The sequence below is a fragment of the Marmota flaviventris genome, chromosome 8 (genome assembly GCF_047511675.1).
Source record: "Marmota flaviventris isolate mMarFla1 chromosome 8, mMarFla1.hap1, whole genome shotgun sequence".
NCBI lineage: Eukaryota > Metazoa > Chordata > Mammalia > Rodentia > Sciuridae > Marmota > Marmota flaviventris.
In genome coordinates, this window is record NC_092505.1 from 62,031,474 (window position 1) to 62,043,905 (window position 12,432).

Sequence of the window (12,432 nt, forward strand, 5' to 3'; positions counted from 1 at the left end):
TACTATGGCATCATTTATACTCATGAGTTGAGGAAAGAGAGAGTCCTTTTGTAACTTCTAAGTCCTGGGCTCTCTCCCTATTTTTCTTTATTTATGCACTCAACTATTCATTCATTCATTCACATCCTATTGGTTGAACCGCACTATATATTTTTTTCTTTAGCATTTATTTTTGTCAAAAACATTTTTTGTCATTTTAAAAAAGTAGTTATGAGTATGAAAAAGTTTCTGATTTTCAAAATCTTGGGACTTTCAGTCACTCTTACAGTATTTGGTTTCAAGTATATACTCTGTATATGAAAGATAACCATTCTTAGAAATATCAGAAGAAATAGACAATCTGCCAATACATATTTTCTATTATCTACACTTATTAAGAAATGTAAGTCAATTAGAAGGAGATATGTAGTAGACAGGAAATGTTAAACTGCAATAATAGACACCCAGTTTTCAATAGTTTAACATAAAAACCATTTATTCCATGTCTCAGTAGGTATTCAGGTCAGCAGAAAAATTCTACTCCAAATGGTCATTAAGGGACTTGAGTTTCTTCCATCATTGTTTCACTATCCCATAGAGCCATATCATCATAATATCCAGCCAGAGAAATAATAATAATAAAAAAAACATGGAAGAGATAGACCATATTTTATTGTAGCCTCAGTCTAGAAGTGATCCACAATGTATGTGCTTATATTCATTGCCAAAACAGTCACACAGACATACCTAGCTATGGGGTAGGGACCTAGTTATGGGGAAGGGGCCTGTCTAAAGAGAGAGGGGACCTAGCTGCAAGCCTATTTCTAGAGGAAGATGCAAAATAGAGTTCAGTGGATAGTGAGAGATTTCTGCCACAGTGTATGAAAGGGAAGCTGTATTTCAATCATATTTTTGTTTACTCTAAAATGATAACTTGCTAGTCTATTGATACTTGTCCCATTTTGCTGAAGAATCCCTCAAGGAATGATAATTTAAATTCTGCCTGTTCCTAAATGAATAACATGTTATTTCGGAGTGTGGGTGGCATTAGTTGTAGAAGGGGGTGATCCTTCTTAATGTAATTTTAAATAACAGACCCAATTTAGTGCAGCACCAGCAAAGTATTCAATTAAAATCACATTATTAAAATAAAAATTAATGTTCTGTTGCTGAACTGCTTGGCTGAATGCACCAATTAAAAGTTTTCTTATCTTCCTCGCTTCCTCTCCAATCTCTTTGGAAAGAGAAGACACAAATACACAAATATACACACAACTTTCTGACTAAATATACCGAGTCTGAAGGTAAACATTGTCCCTAAAATACTGTAATTGCACAATTATCTATGGGATTTGTGATGTGTAATGTTGTAAGTAAAGTTTTTTTAAAATACATATTGCATATATTTTATTAAAACAAATATAGCTTCTACATTCTCATGCTTCAAGCTTGTTTTTCAAACTATATTAACCTTAACATCTTACTTCCTCCTCTTATTTTCATAAAATGACTTGAGGAGTCACCAGGCATAGTTGCAAATTAGGTGGGAAATAGTTAAAGGTAATAAGTGAAGAAAATTTTATACTGTGGCCTCAGATTTTAAATCCAGCTTTTATTCAAGTAGCCAATAGGCTAGGAAAGACACTATCCTAGAGCCAGGAAACTTAAGCAAGCCTTCAGCACGAATTGTACTGCATAAATCTTCCCAACTCATTTTGTCATTATCAAATAATTTCCAAACACTTGTCATTGACTCATGTTTCTTATTTTGTTATCCACTCTCTTTGCAAAATATTTTTTACTAAGCCATTCAGGTAAATGTGCTTTTCCAGTCCCTCTCACCTCTGAAGAACACTTCCATATGGACAGTTGCTTTCCTTTCTAGATCTCTTTGTGAATAAAATTCATAAGGGGTTTTATGAAATAGAGCAGCTTCCATTTAGATTCAGCTGTTATTTCCCATATTCCTGAGCCATTTGACCTTTCAGGAAGTTAGCTTTCCAGTTCTAGTGGAAAAATTGGGGAGTTTATATGTAATGGTTAGAAAATAGTTGAACATCAATTGTGCCCTCACTTTTTCCAACATTCTGCATAGCACTGGGAATGCAAAGATAATCATAGCAACTACCATCAAGTTACAGATAGTCTTTCACATTTGTGTATATTTGCACATGCTGATTGATATATGTTTTGTCAATTGCACAAAAATCAAATTTCCTTATTTTAAAAGAAAGCCCCTCCAAATGTAAATCATCCAAAGTCTTTTTAAAAATGCAGCAAGTGGATTTACCACTAATCTCAATTTTTAAGATAATTCCTTTTGATTACTGTGTGATTAGAGAACAAGAGATACAAAGTAGATATTAAAAATGGAAAAAAAAAAAAACCATTGATGCAGCTAGCAATCAGGAATGACTTTTTTCATATACTGGTTTAGAAAAAATCAGAAAATTAAGTCATAAAACAGCAAATGATATTTTTCATAAAACTGAATGTACATGAAGTATGTTTTCATCAACAACAAACATGCACACCACATAGGAAGACAAAACACCTACACACGCCAATTATGATCATTACTATCCAAAGTACATGTATAAAGACATGAATTGGTGTGAATATACTATGTATATAACCAGAGATATGAAAAATTGTGCTCTATATATGTAATAAGAATTGTAATGCATTCTGATGTCATGTATAAATAAAAAATTATATCAAAAAAAAAGAAGCAAATGAGAAAGAAAAATCAGTAGAGGAAGAGGCTCTATGGGTAAGTCTTGAGAGCACATTATGAAGCTCCTTCATTCTTCCAAACTTTTTAAATTGTGCAGAAGTATCCTGGAGAATGGTTTTAATCAAGACTATAACCTAAGAACATTGTCCCTCACTCTAGGAAATATGTACATTTGTTGTGGAAGTGTAGTAAGACTGGGAACTATGAAGACTTGCTTGGATTATGACTTAGGATACCTGTGAGATAAGCTAATTTAGGAAATATGTTCCTGTTTCCAGAAACTTTATCCATGGTTAATTAGTTATCTCACATGAAGACACATGTCAACTCCATAAAAGGAAGTACATTTGCATTTAATGAATATTAGTTCACATTTTCCTGTATCTGTTTGCTGATGTTTTAAAAGAGGAAGTTGGCTTATGCTTAAGGGCAGTTCATGATGAACTTCCTGTCTTGTCAGTTCAAGGAGCACCAGTCTTTGTTACAAGAAGCCACCAAGCCACAAGAGGCCAGGAATACTTGGCTGATCAGCCTCTTCCCTGGGCCACCTCTCAGTGCCTAAACATACTCACCTAACCTTGAGGAGTTTCACTCATCTACAGTTTCTTTATTTGGCCATTCATGAAAAGTGGTAGTTAATTGTTTCACCAAAATTACTCACATTACCTTAAATTAATATTTTCCCCTTTCTATTTAATGATGTTTAAAAAGAAAAACTCTACATAAGGTTTTATTTTTTAAATGTGGTTTCTATCATACTATGAATAAATAATAATTGTATAAGAAAATAATAAGGATTGTGTGAACAGATTGCTCTCAGTGGGAATGAACTCCAAATATCAGGGAGAGGGATGACCTAGAATCTCAAAAAGCTGAAATGTTCCCAGAAGGAGGCATTCTCTCAGGTACTTTTCTTCCAGACTTGCATAGCTTCTCATCCCTGAGAGGTACACAGTACATATTGAAATAGGTCAGCATGTGGGGAGATATTAAAGTTATGTTATCTGCCTTCTGAATCATGTCATTCAGTGCTTTAAATCACCCTTAGAAACTGAGGAGAGCAAGACCTCATTAAAGCAAATCAGGCCAAATTAATAAGAGAGCACGTTTTGACTCTCTTGTGATGCATATGCATACTCATATAGCTGAGAGTTAGGTTGAGAGGGTGACACAAGTGGAGGTTGGGGACAGCAAAAGGAAATTGGAATGCACCATTTTTTACCTTATTTATCTTTCACCATGCCTCACATACCTGCATTTGTACCATACAGATATGCTTATACAAGTGTTGCCTGGGATTAAAATAAGCCTGCTTTATAGGTTATGCTTGCAAGGAACAGCTTATAGTCCGAAAGGGACATGGAGAAATGTGAATGGCACATGCAGTTTGAAGGAGTCGGGGAATTACAGTTGCATATAATCTGACTTCGTCTTTTATATCAGGCATTGTACATGGATTATTGCAACTAATTCTCACAAAACTCCAATGTAATGATTATATGCCCAGTTCCATGTGATAGATGAGGGAGCTAGAGTGAAGTATGAGCTCAAGGTCATACAGTTTATACACTCATTCTCTTTAAAATTTCTATGTGCTTTGTAGATAACTGTCAGAGAAATTTTAAATACTTGTTTCATCAGTATTTAATTCCTTACTGATTTGTTTCAATGGTCCCCACTGGCTACATAAAACAAAAAACAAACAAAAATATCCCATGATGAATTTCAGACCCTAGAATCAGAGGCCTAATTTTCTGTTCTTTAGGCCTCTATTCTCATAGGACTGACCTGCATATGCCTTCTTTTGCTGTTTCTCATATAACTTTAACTTTTCAATGCCTAAGCCATTTCCCCTACTTACGAACTGGTTAGTTTCTAGGTGATTGGGATGTGAACTTTCCTGGCACAGAAGAAAGGCCAGTTATCCTGGCTGAGTCTCTTCTTGTTTAGCCTATACCGAGCTTTCCTCCTGCTCTGTTAATCAGACATGCACCAGTTGTCCACCATTAGCAGTATCTGCCTTCTTCCCAGTTGTCTGCCCAGAGCAGTTTCCTAGGACTTCTGTTTAGGAAACTACTTCAGTGTGCATGCTTTGAAAAATAGCAATGTCTTGTACACTTCCGGAGGTTTGACGTCTGAAATCCATGTACTGACAGGGTTGTGCTGAAGAGTCTGTTCTCTGACTCTCCTCTAGCGTCTGGTCATTTTGGGGCAAACTGGCATTCGTTGGCTTGTAGAAGCATCCCCTTGACCATGGTGTACATCTTTATAAGAAGTCACCTGTGCCAATTCCCCATTTCTCTAAGAATATCAGTCACTTTGAGTCAGGACTCACCCTAATTTAACTAATTGTATCTGTAATGATCCTATCACAAATAAAGTCCCATCCAATGTAGATCTTCATCATTTGAAATTGGAAGGGACATATTTTAACCCACAACATTGCCCCATTGTTTACCCAGTGCTCTATTTATGGTATTCTCTGATTTACTTAGGAAATGCTGAATCAAACATCTGAATGCCTTTGTGACTTTATGTGACATCTGGTAACCTCTGCATCATAACAGAAATTTGGGAGATGAAAACAGTTAAAATAGATCCTAGAGTAAGTCACGTCTGATAGCTGTTATCGACCTTATTGCTTCACAGATTAAGAACCAGCAGGGACCAGAAGGGGAATTTGTAGTCTGTTCCTGGGAAAGGAGTACTTTGTAAAATTCAACTTCTTTCTGTTTTGTGTTCTAAGGATGATCTTGTCACCTTGAGCACTTTGGCTAGGTTTGTTTACACACAGGTACAGTCTGCTCATATAAGATTAAGTATGGCTGAAAGTAGAGCTGGAGCCAAGGAAAATATTATCAAATACTTACAAATATCATTAAATCAGTATTTTTGGTCAAATCAGATGGATTAGGTGTTCTCTTCTGGCATCTGGAACAAAAATACAAAAATATAGCTTATCAGTGTCACTTTGAGTTACCATGTAATTCTACAAACACATTACTTTACCCACATAACTCAGGACAGGGCAGTCATAATAGTATTAAGATTTCATGGTGTCTACAAATCTGGACTGTTACATCAATGAGATATTTTTAGTTTTGGCATATGTCTCCAGGACTCTGTTCAAGAATCATTTTGTCCTTTTACAATTTTATGAATTAGAAAAAATTTAAAGGTTAAGAAGAGAAATACCAATTTTTGAACCAAGGTTCAGGAAGTATTTTAAAAGATTGTTTTGAAGTTTGTAACTAAGTTGTACAAATGTGCTGTAATCCCATTCCAAAAGAAAGTTCATTCAATATTTACTAGTAATTAAAAAGGATAGAGAGAATATTTTAAAATGTCAAGCGAATGAAAAATAAAGAAGAAAATTATAACTTTGCCTCCAGAGTAAGTATACCAATATTAGAAAGTAGAAGTCAAACGTTTGTAGGTAATTGGCAGAGAATGAAGATTAAATAGATGTTTAACTACTTTTTAAATTCTAACCTTTTCTTGTTTATAGAAAAAAATATATAAAATATATGCTTTATATCTCAGTTCCATCATTTGCTATAAAACTATGGAAAATACTTAAACTTTCAGAACATACTCAGCCTATTTACCATCACCAGTAGATCAAACTAACTAACTTGTGAACGTGATATATACAAAGTCATCTATTTCTTGAGATAACTAGTATCTAGGATTCAGGATAAATTGCCATTTATCCAACCAATAACAATTGTTTTATTTAGAGTTACCCTGTTCTTTATTAAGTTTGGTTGAAGTTGGTCTATAATGCACTTTGGGAGATTTTGACATTTGCTGTCAGAGATTTAAGGTGTCACCATGACAGGGACATGAAAAGTTGGCAACACAGACAGAAATAGGTAGTGGCTTTTAAGACTTTGTGTCAAAAGAAACCAGACTAATAACACTGAAAAATAATGGATGTATGAAGAGGATTAGGGAAAATGACTGCATAGCATAAGTAGATAAGGACACCATGGAACAGTGATGAAGGGCAGAGAGATTCTCCACAGGCCAGCACAGAGCAGAAATCTCAGAGGAATGCACAATGAGACACTAAGGGGCTTTATGGAAAACCTGCTGGAATTATTATGGTTTTAAATTTTTATAAATCCCATTGATAATAAAAGATTAAAGATTATTTTAAATTATCAAAAAGTAAATAAGTGATCACTTTTTTTGGTTACCAAATAAGTACATCATGCTGTATATCTCCCAAGATGCAAGGGAATGGCTTAAAGTTTAAAATGCTTTAGTGAATGAACTGTTCTTACAGAATACAGATGAGGTTTTCAGCAGTCCTTTAAAACTTTTCCATTTTAAAAGAGAAGAAGAAAACATGGAGAAATCCAGAATCAGTCAATGCCAAAATGCATTCATACACTCATGTGCACACCAAGTATTATATAGTAGGATATCTCACCACGAAAAAACGTATTTGTTAATTTTTTTTAATCTGTTGTATCTGTCTTTAAAAAATCTAAACTGAGTGGGGAATTAACTTTTGAAGGGCAAAAGCAGTTTTGCTTGTTGTGGTGAAACAGTCTATGATAGTGTTTTTGAATCTGAGCTCCTTCAAGGAAAGGACTAGGCTGTTCTTCATCCATTCCACTCCCTGTTCAGAGCTAGCTCTAAATATTTATTCACAAGTGAATGAATGAATGGATAAATCATTGATCGGTTAACACATGGTATGAAAATTAAAGGCAAAATTCCCTCATTTCTTACCACAAGTTCTTTTGCTAGTTTGGCAAAGAGATCCTGAAGAGGTATTTTTTGAGAATGCTGAGGAACATTTAAAGCCCGAAATATTACATCAATCAGAAGATTGTAGTGGTCGTTGGCAGCCTTGAGAGAAACCTTTGAATCTAAAGGCCACTGAAAAGCAAATCTGAGGACACATTCCCATGTTGAATGTAAAGGCTGCAAAAGAACTTACTCAAGAACCATCACACTTGCATTTCTCCCTTTTTATGGACTCTTAAGCTAAGAGCTGCAGGGACAGGAAAATTCTTTATCACTGTCTCTGGCACCTCGCCAACATCTGGCCCCCTGTATCTTTGGCCCCTTGGCAACTTCTGGCACACTATTAATGCTTCAATAAGATTTTGGTGAATAAGTCTATGAAGGAATTAATGATATCAGAAAGAGGAAAGTTAAGAATGAAGCACAAGAGCTATGGGTATATGCTGATAGAGTAAAGGATTGACAAAGTGAACTGAATGCTCCGTAGAAAGAAAGGAAAGACATTGAATGGATATGAAGGAAGGGTATGAAAAAAGGGTGACAGATTCCAAAAGAATGAACAGCCTGGGGTGTAAGAAGGGGTCTTTGGGTCAAGGTTTGCTATATTGAGTTTGGGTTTATTTTCTCTAACCAAAAAGTGTTTAAACAATTTGGGAAAAAGACAAATCTGAAAATCACAACAAAGCAAGGTATGTATTATGTTTCTCCACAGACCTCATAAAAGAGCAATTTACTCTTGCATGTTCTCTAAATGTTTACAAGAGAGAATGTTTTATGGGCTTACTGATTTCAAATTCCCTTCCCATCTCTGATTCTTAACTAATTCACTTAAAAAACAAAAACTTGAAACACTTAGGAAACTACCAAGATCTTTCTAGAGCTTTTTCATTTGAACATTTGAGTTCTGGGTTGGTCATTTTGTCTCAAAATTAACATAGAAATTGAAAAAAAAAAAAAACCACAACAATGATGATTATATTTCAATAAAGGTAAGAGTGGTCAGACCTCAGATGTTTTCAAAATCCTGTGTTCTTGTCCAACTCTGACTTAGCTCAGAGGAAATGGGTCAGTGGGAGCAGCAGAGAATATTGAGTGATGTCAGTTCATGTTAGCCCGAGGAGTCAGGGCTGTTTACTCCCCAAGCTTATAGATTCATAGTGAATAGATTTTTTTTTTTTTTATCACTAGTGAATAGGAGAATAAAAACTCAACAAGCGATGGGACTTAAAAGGCTATTCTTGGACTAATAATCTTTGTTTTGCAGATAAACATAATGAGGAGAAATATGTAAATATGTAACCCTAGTTCAAGGACATAAATGTGAAAAACTCAGGATTTCTGATACTTTATGTAGCATATTTTCATTATATTACATATTGAAAATAAAGATAGTTGATTATGTTAATGACAAAGAGAACACATTGTGGTCTAACACCTTTGAGAGCCTAGAAAAGTTCATTTATTGGATATTCTAAATTTACAAGAGCAAATCTTGTTCATCACTACCTGTCCGTATGCGCTTACAGAAATTTGGCATTTGGTAGGTTCTCTCTGTGTGTGTGCACGCGTGCACGTGTGCTAGCATGTGCACTGTGTTTTAATTGAGGTATAATTTATATACAATACCATGCACAGATCTTAAATATTCAGTTTGTTGAATTTCAGGAATTTTATATATGTGTAACCATGTACAGAATACAAATATTCTGTATATGAGTCCTTTGCCAGACATATGTTTTATGAAAAAGTTTTCCCAGTCTGTGGCATGCCTGTTCTTTTTCTTAATGCTGTCATTTACATTACTCCAGAAAACCCCCTCCTGCCCCTTTATGGTCAGTCTCCCCTTCATTATGCCCACCAAGTGACCACTTTCTGAAATATATCACTACAGTTTATGTTTGCCTATTCTTGGAAATTGTATAAATAAAATAAGTGAGTGAATAGATTTTTTTGTTGTTGGCTGTTTGTTTCAGTCCTAATGTTTTTGAGACATTCATAATGTCTTCTGAAATTTATTCCTGTTGTTGCTTACATCAGTAGTTCCCTCTATATATTACACAGTCGCTATTTTTGAACCAGTATGGCACATTTTGCTTATTCCTCCTTTTGATGAACTTTATCATACTTACCCTTTGGGGTGATTATGACTGTTAAAGATTGATGTAAACTTCTTTTATAAAATGTCTTTTTGGGGGACATTTTGAATGCATTTTCATCCCATTGTTAGCTACTTGTGTTTCTCCTTCATAAGTGACTTAAGTCTTTTACCCATTTCGTGGCTGGGAAATTTGCCTTTTAATTTTAACATATAGGAATTCTACACATATTCTGTATATATTTTTTTAAAAATCTATGTACTGTGAAAACTTTTTCCCAAAATGTTTCTTAGCTATTTGTTTTCTAATAAAGTTGTTGTTAAGGAGCAGTAAATGTTAATGAATTTCAACTTCTCTTTCTGTTTCTTTTAGTTACCAATTTTTGTGCACTGTTGAAAACAATTAGCCTACTTCGAGGTTACAAAGATTATTTTTTGTTGTTCAGAGAATATAAGTATTACATTATTACACTAAAATATTTCCTTTCACCTATCAAATCAACATAGTACCTTGTCCAAAGATTAATTGACACTATATTTGTGGGTCTATTTATGGAATTTGTTTTGTTCCATCAAACTGTATATTATAGTTTTAAGCTAATTATTATATTGTCTTGATTAATATAATTTTATAAAATTAGTAAGACTTACTATAGTAAGTCTTAAAGTTAAGTAGTAGTAAGTCCTTTTAGTTTTTTTTTTATTTTAATTTACTCACATTTTTGGTACATTATAATTATGCATAATTGTGGGATTTCTTATTATATGTTCATATGTTCACATGATACAACAATGTTTTTTGGTCATTATCATTCCCCAGTATTTCCACTTTACTTTACACTGTTGGTCCCCTTTTAATTTTCAGAAGATCCTCCCATACACTTTTTTTCTTTCCTTCCCCGCCCCCCTGTATCTTCTCAATATGACAGAAAACATACAACTCTTGACTTTCTGAGTTTAGTCTATTTCATTTGACATACTGCTCTTAAGTTCCATCCATTTTCCTATAATTAACAGAATTTAATTCTTCTTTATGGCCAAATAAAACATCATTCCATATATATTCCTCTTTTCTTTATCCATTCATCCATTTGTGGATACCTAGGCTTGTTCCTTAATTTTGATATTGTGAATTGTGCTGCTACAAACATGGATTTGCATGTATAGCTGTAGTAATATTTTAATTATTTAGGATAGACATTGGGGAATAGTATAGTTGGGTCAAATCCTCTGACTTTAAAAAAAATATATATTGTTGTTGTTGTTTTTCCATTCAAGATCCTTTGCATCTTCACCCAAATTTTAAAATCAACTTGCCAATAGTTTTAAAATGGTTTGCTGGCAATTCCATAGATATTATATTGAATTTAAAGGGCAATTTGTGGAGAATAGACATCTTTAAAACATTTTCTCTATGAACACAGATATAACTCTCCATTGATTTGAATATCTTAAAATTTTCAGCAGTATTTTATAGTTTTTAGTGTGTAGATATTGCAGAATTTTCAATAGACTTTTTCTATATATTTAATAGTCTTTGATGACATTGTACACTATTTTTTCTATCTTCAGTCTTAGAATCTAAAAATACAATTGTTTTATTTTAATTTTGGTTTTTTTTGAATGATATATAAATAAAATTGTGCATATGCATGAGATATTTAATAATACTCCAATACACATTTATATTGTATAATGTTTAAATTAGGTTAAACATATCTCTCCCCTCAAACATTTATCATTTCCTCATGGTAAAAACATTCAAACTCCTTTTATCCAGCTTTTTGAAATATGCAGTACATTATTGTTTTCTATAGTAATTCTACTGAGCAAATAGACCACTAGAATGTCTTGCATCTGTGTAACTATAACTTAGTGCTCTTTGACAAATCTTTCTTCATTCTTCCCTCCCCCTAACTCTCTTCGGTGTAACTACCATTCTATTCTCAAGTTCTGTGTGATTTTATTTTGATGTCAACGATATGAGTGAATTCTTGAAGTACTTGTCTTTCTGTGCCTGACTCATTTTAATTAATATAATGATCTCTAGTTCTATCAATGTTGTTGTGAATGACCAGATTTTATTATTTTTTATGGCTAAATGATATTCCATGATGTGTGTATGTATGTATATATGTGTGTGTGTATGTATGTGTGTGTGTGTGTGTATATATATATATATATATATATATATATATATATATATATCACATTTTCTTTATCAATTCATCAGTTGATGTATATTAGGTTTTTATATTTTTTAGCTATTGCCAATAGTTGTGCAATGAACGTGAGAGTACAGATGTCTTTTTGGCATAATGATCTCACTTTCTTTCACTATGATACCCAGTAGTGGGATAATTGGATCATATATTATTTCTACCTTCAGTTATCCTAAAAACTGCCATATTGTTTGTCATAAAGACTGTAATAATATTCTCAACAAAAGTATTTAAGAGTTTCCTTTTTTCCACATCTTCATTAGCATTTGTTATTTTGTGTCTTTTGGATAGTAGTTACTTTGAATAACATGAAATGATATCTCATTGTCGTAGTAATTAGCATTTTAAGATGATTAATGATATTGAACATATTTTCATGTACCTGGCTAATTCTATGTCTTCTTTTAAGAAATGTCTATATAGGTCTATATAGATCTATTTCCCCCCCCCCTTTTTAATGTTATGTTATGTTATGTTATTTATTTATTTTTGTTATTGCATTTTGGAAGTTTTTAAAAAATATATTTTGGATATTAATCCCTTGTCAGATGTACAGTTTGCAAATATTTTCTCCCATTCAGTAGGTTGTGTGTTGATTCTTCTGATTATTTTCTTGGCTAAGCAGAGCCATTTTAGTT

The 12,432-nt window shown here is 33.4% G+C and overlaps 1 long non-coding RNA gene across 1 annotated transcript in view; it reads right to left on the bottom strand.

Annotated features, from left to right (window-relative positions):
* The window catches only part of LOC139706780 (uncharacterized), a 29,134-nt gene that overhangs the window by 10,286 nt on the left and 6,416 nt on the right, over nucleotides 1-12,432 (bottom strand). The window contains exon 2 of the long non-coding RNA XR_011708430.1: nucleotides 5,587-5,647. This is a non-coding gene — a long non-coding RNA (uncharacterized lncRNA). The remainder of the gene's footprint in view (nucleotides 1-5,586; nucleotides 5,648-12,432) is intronic.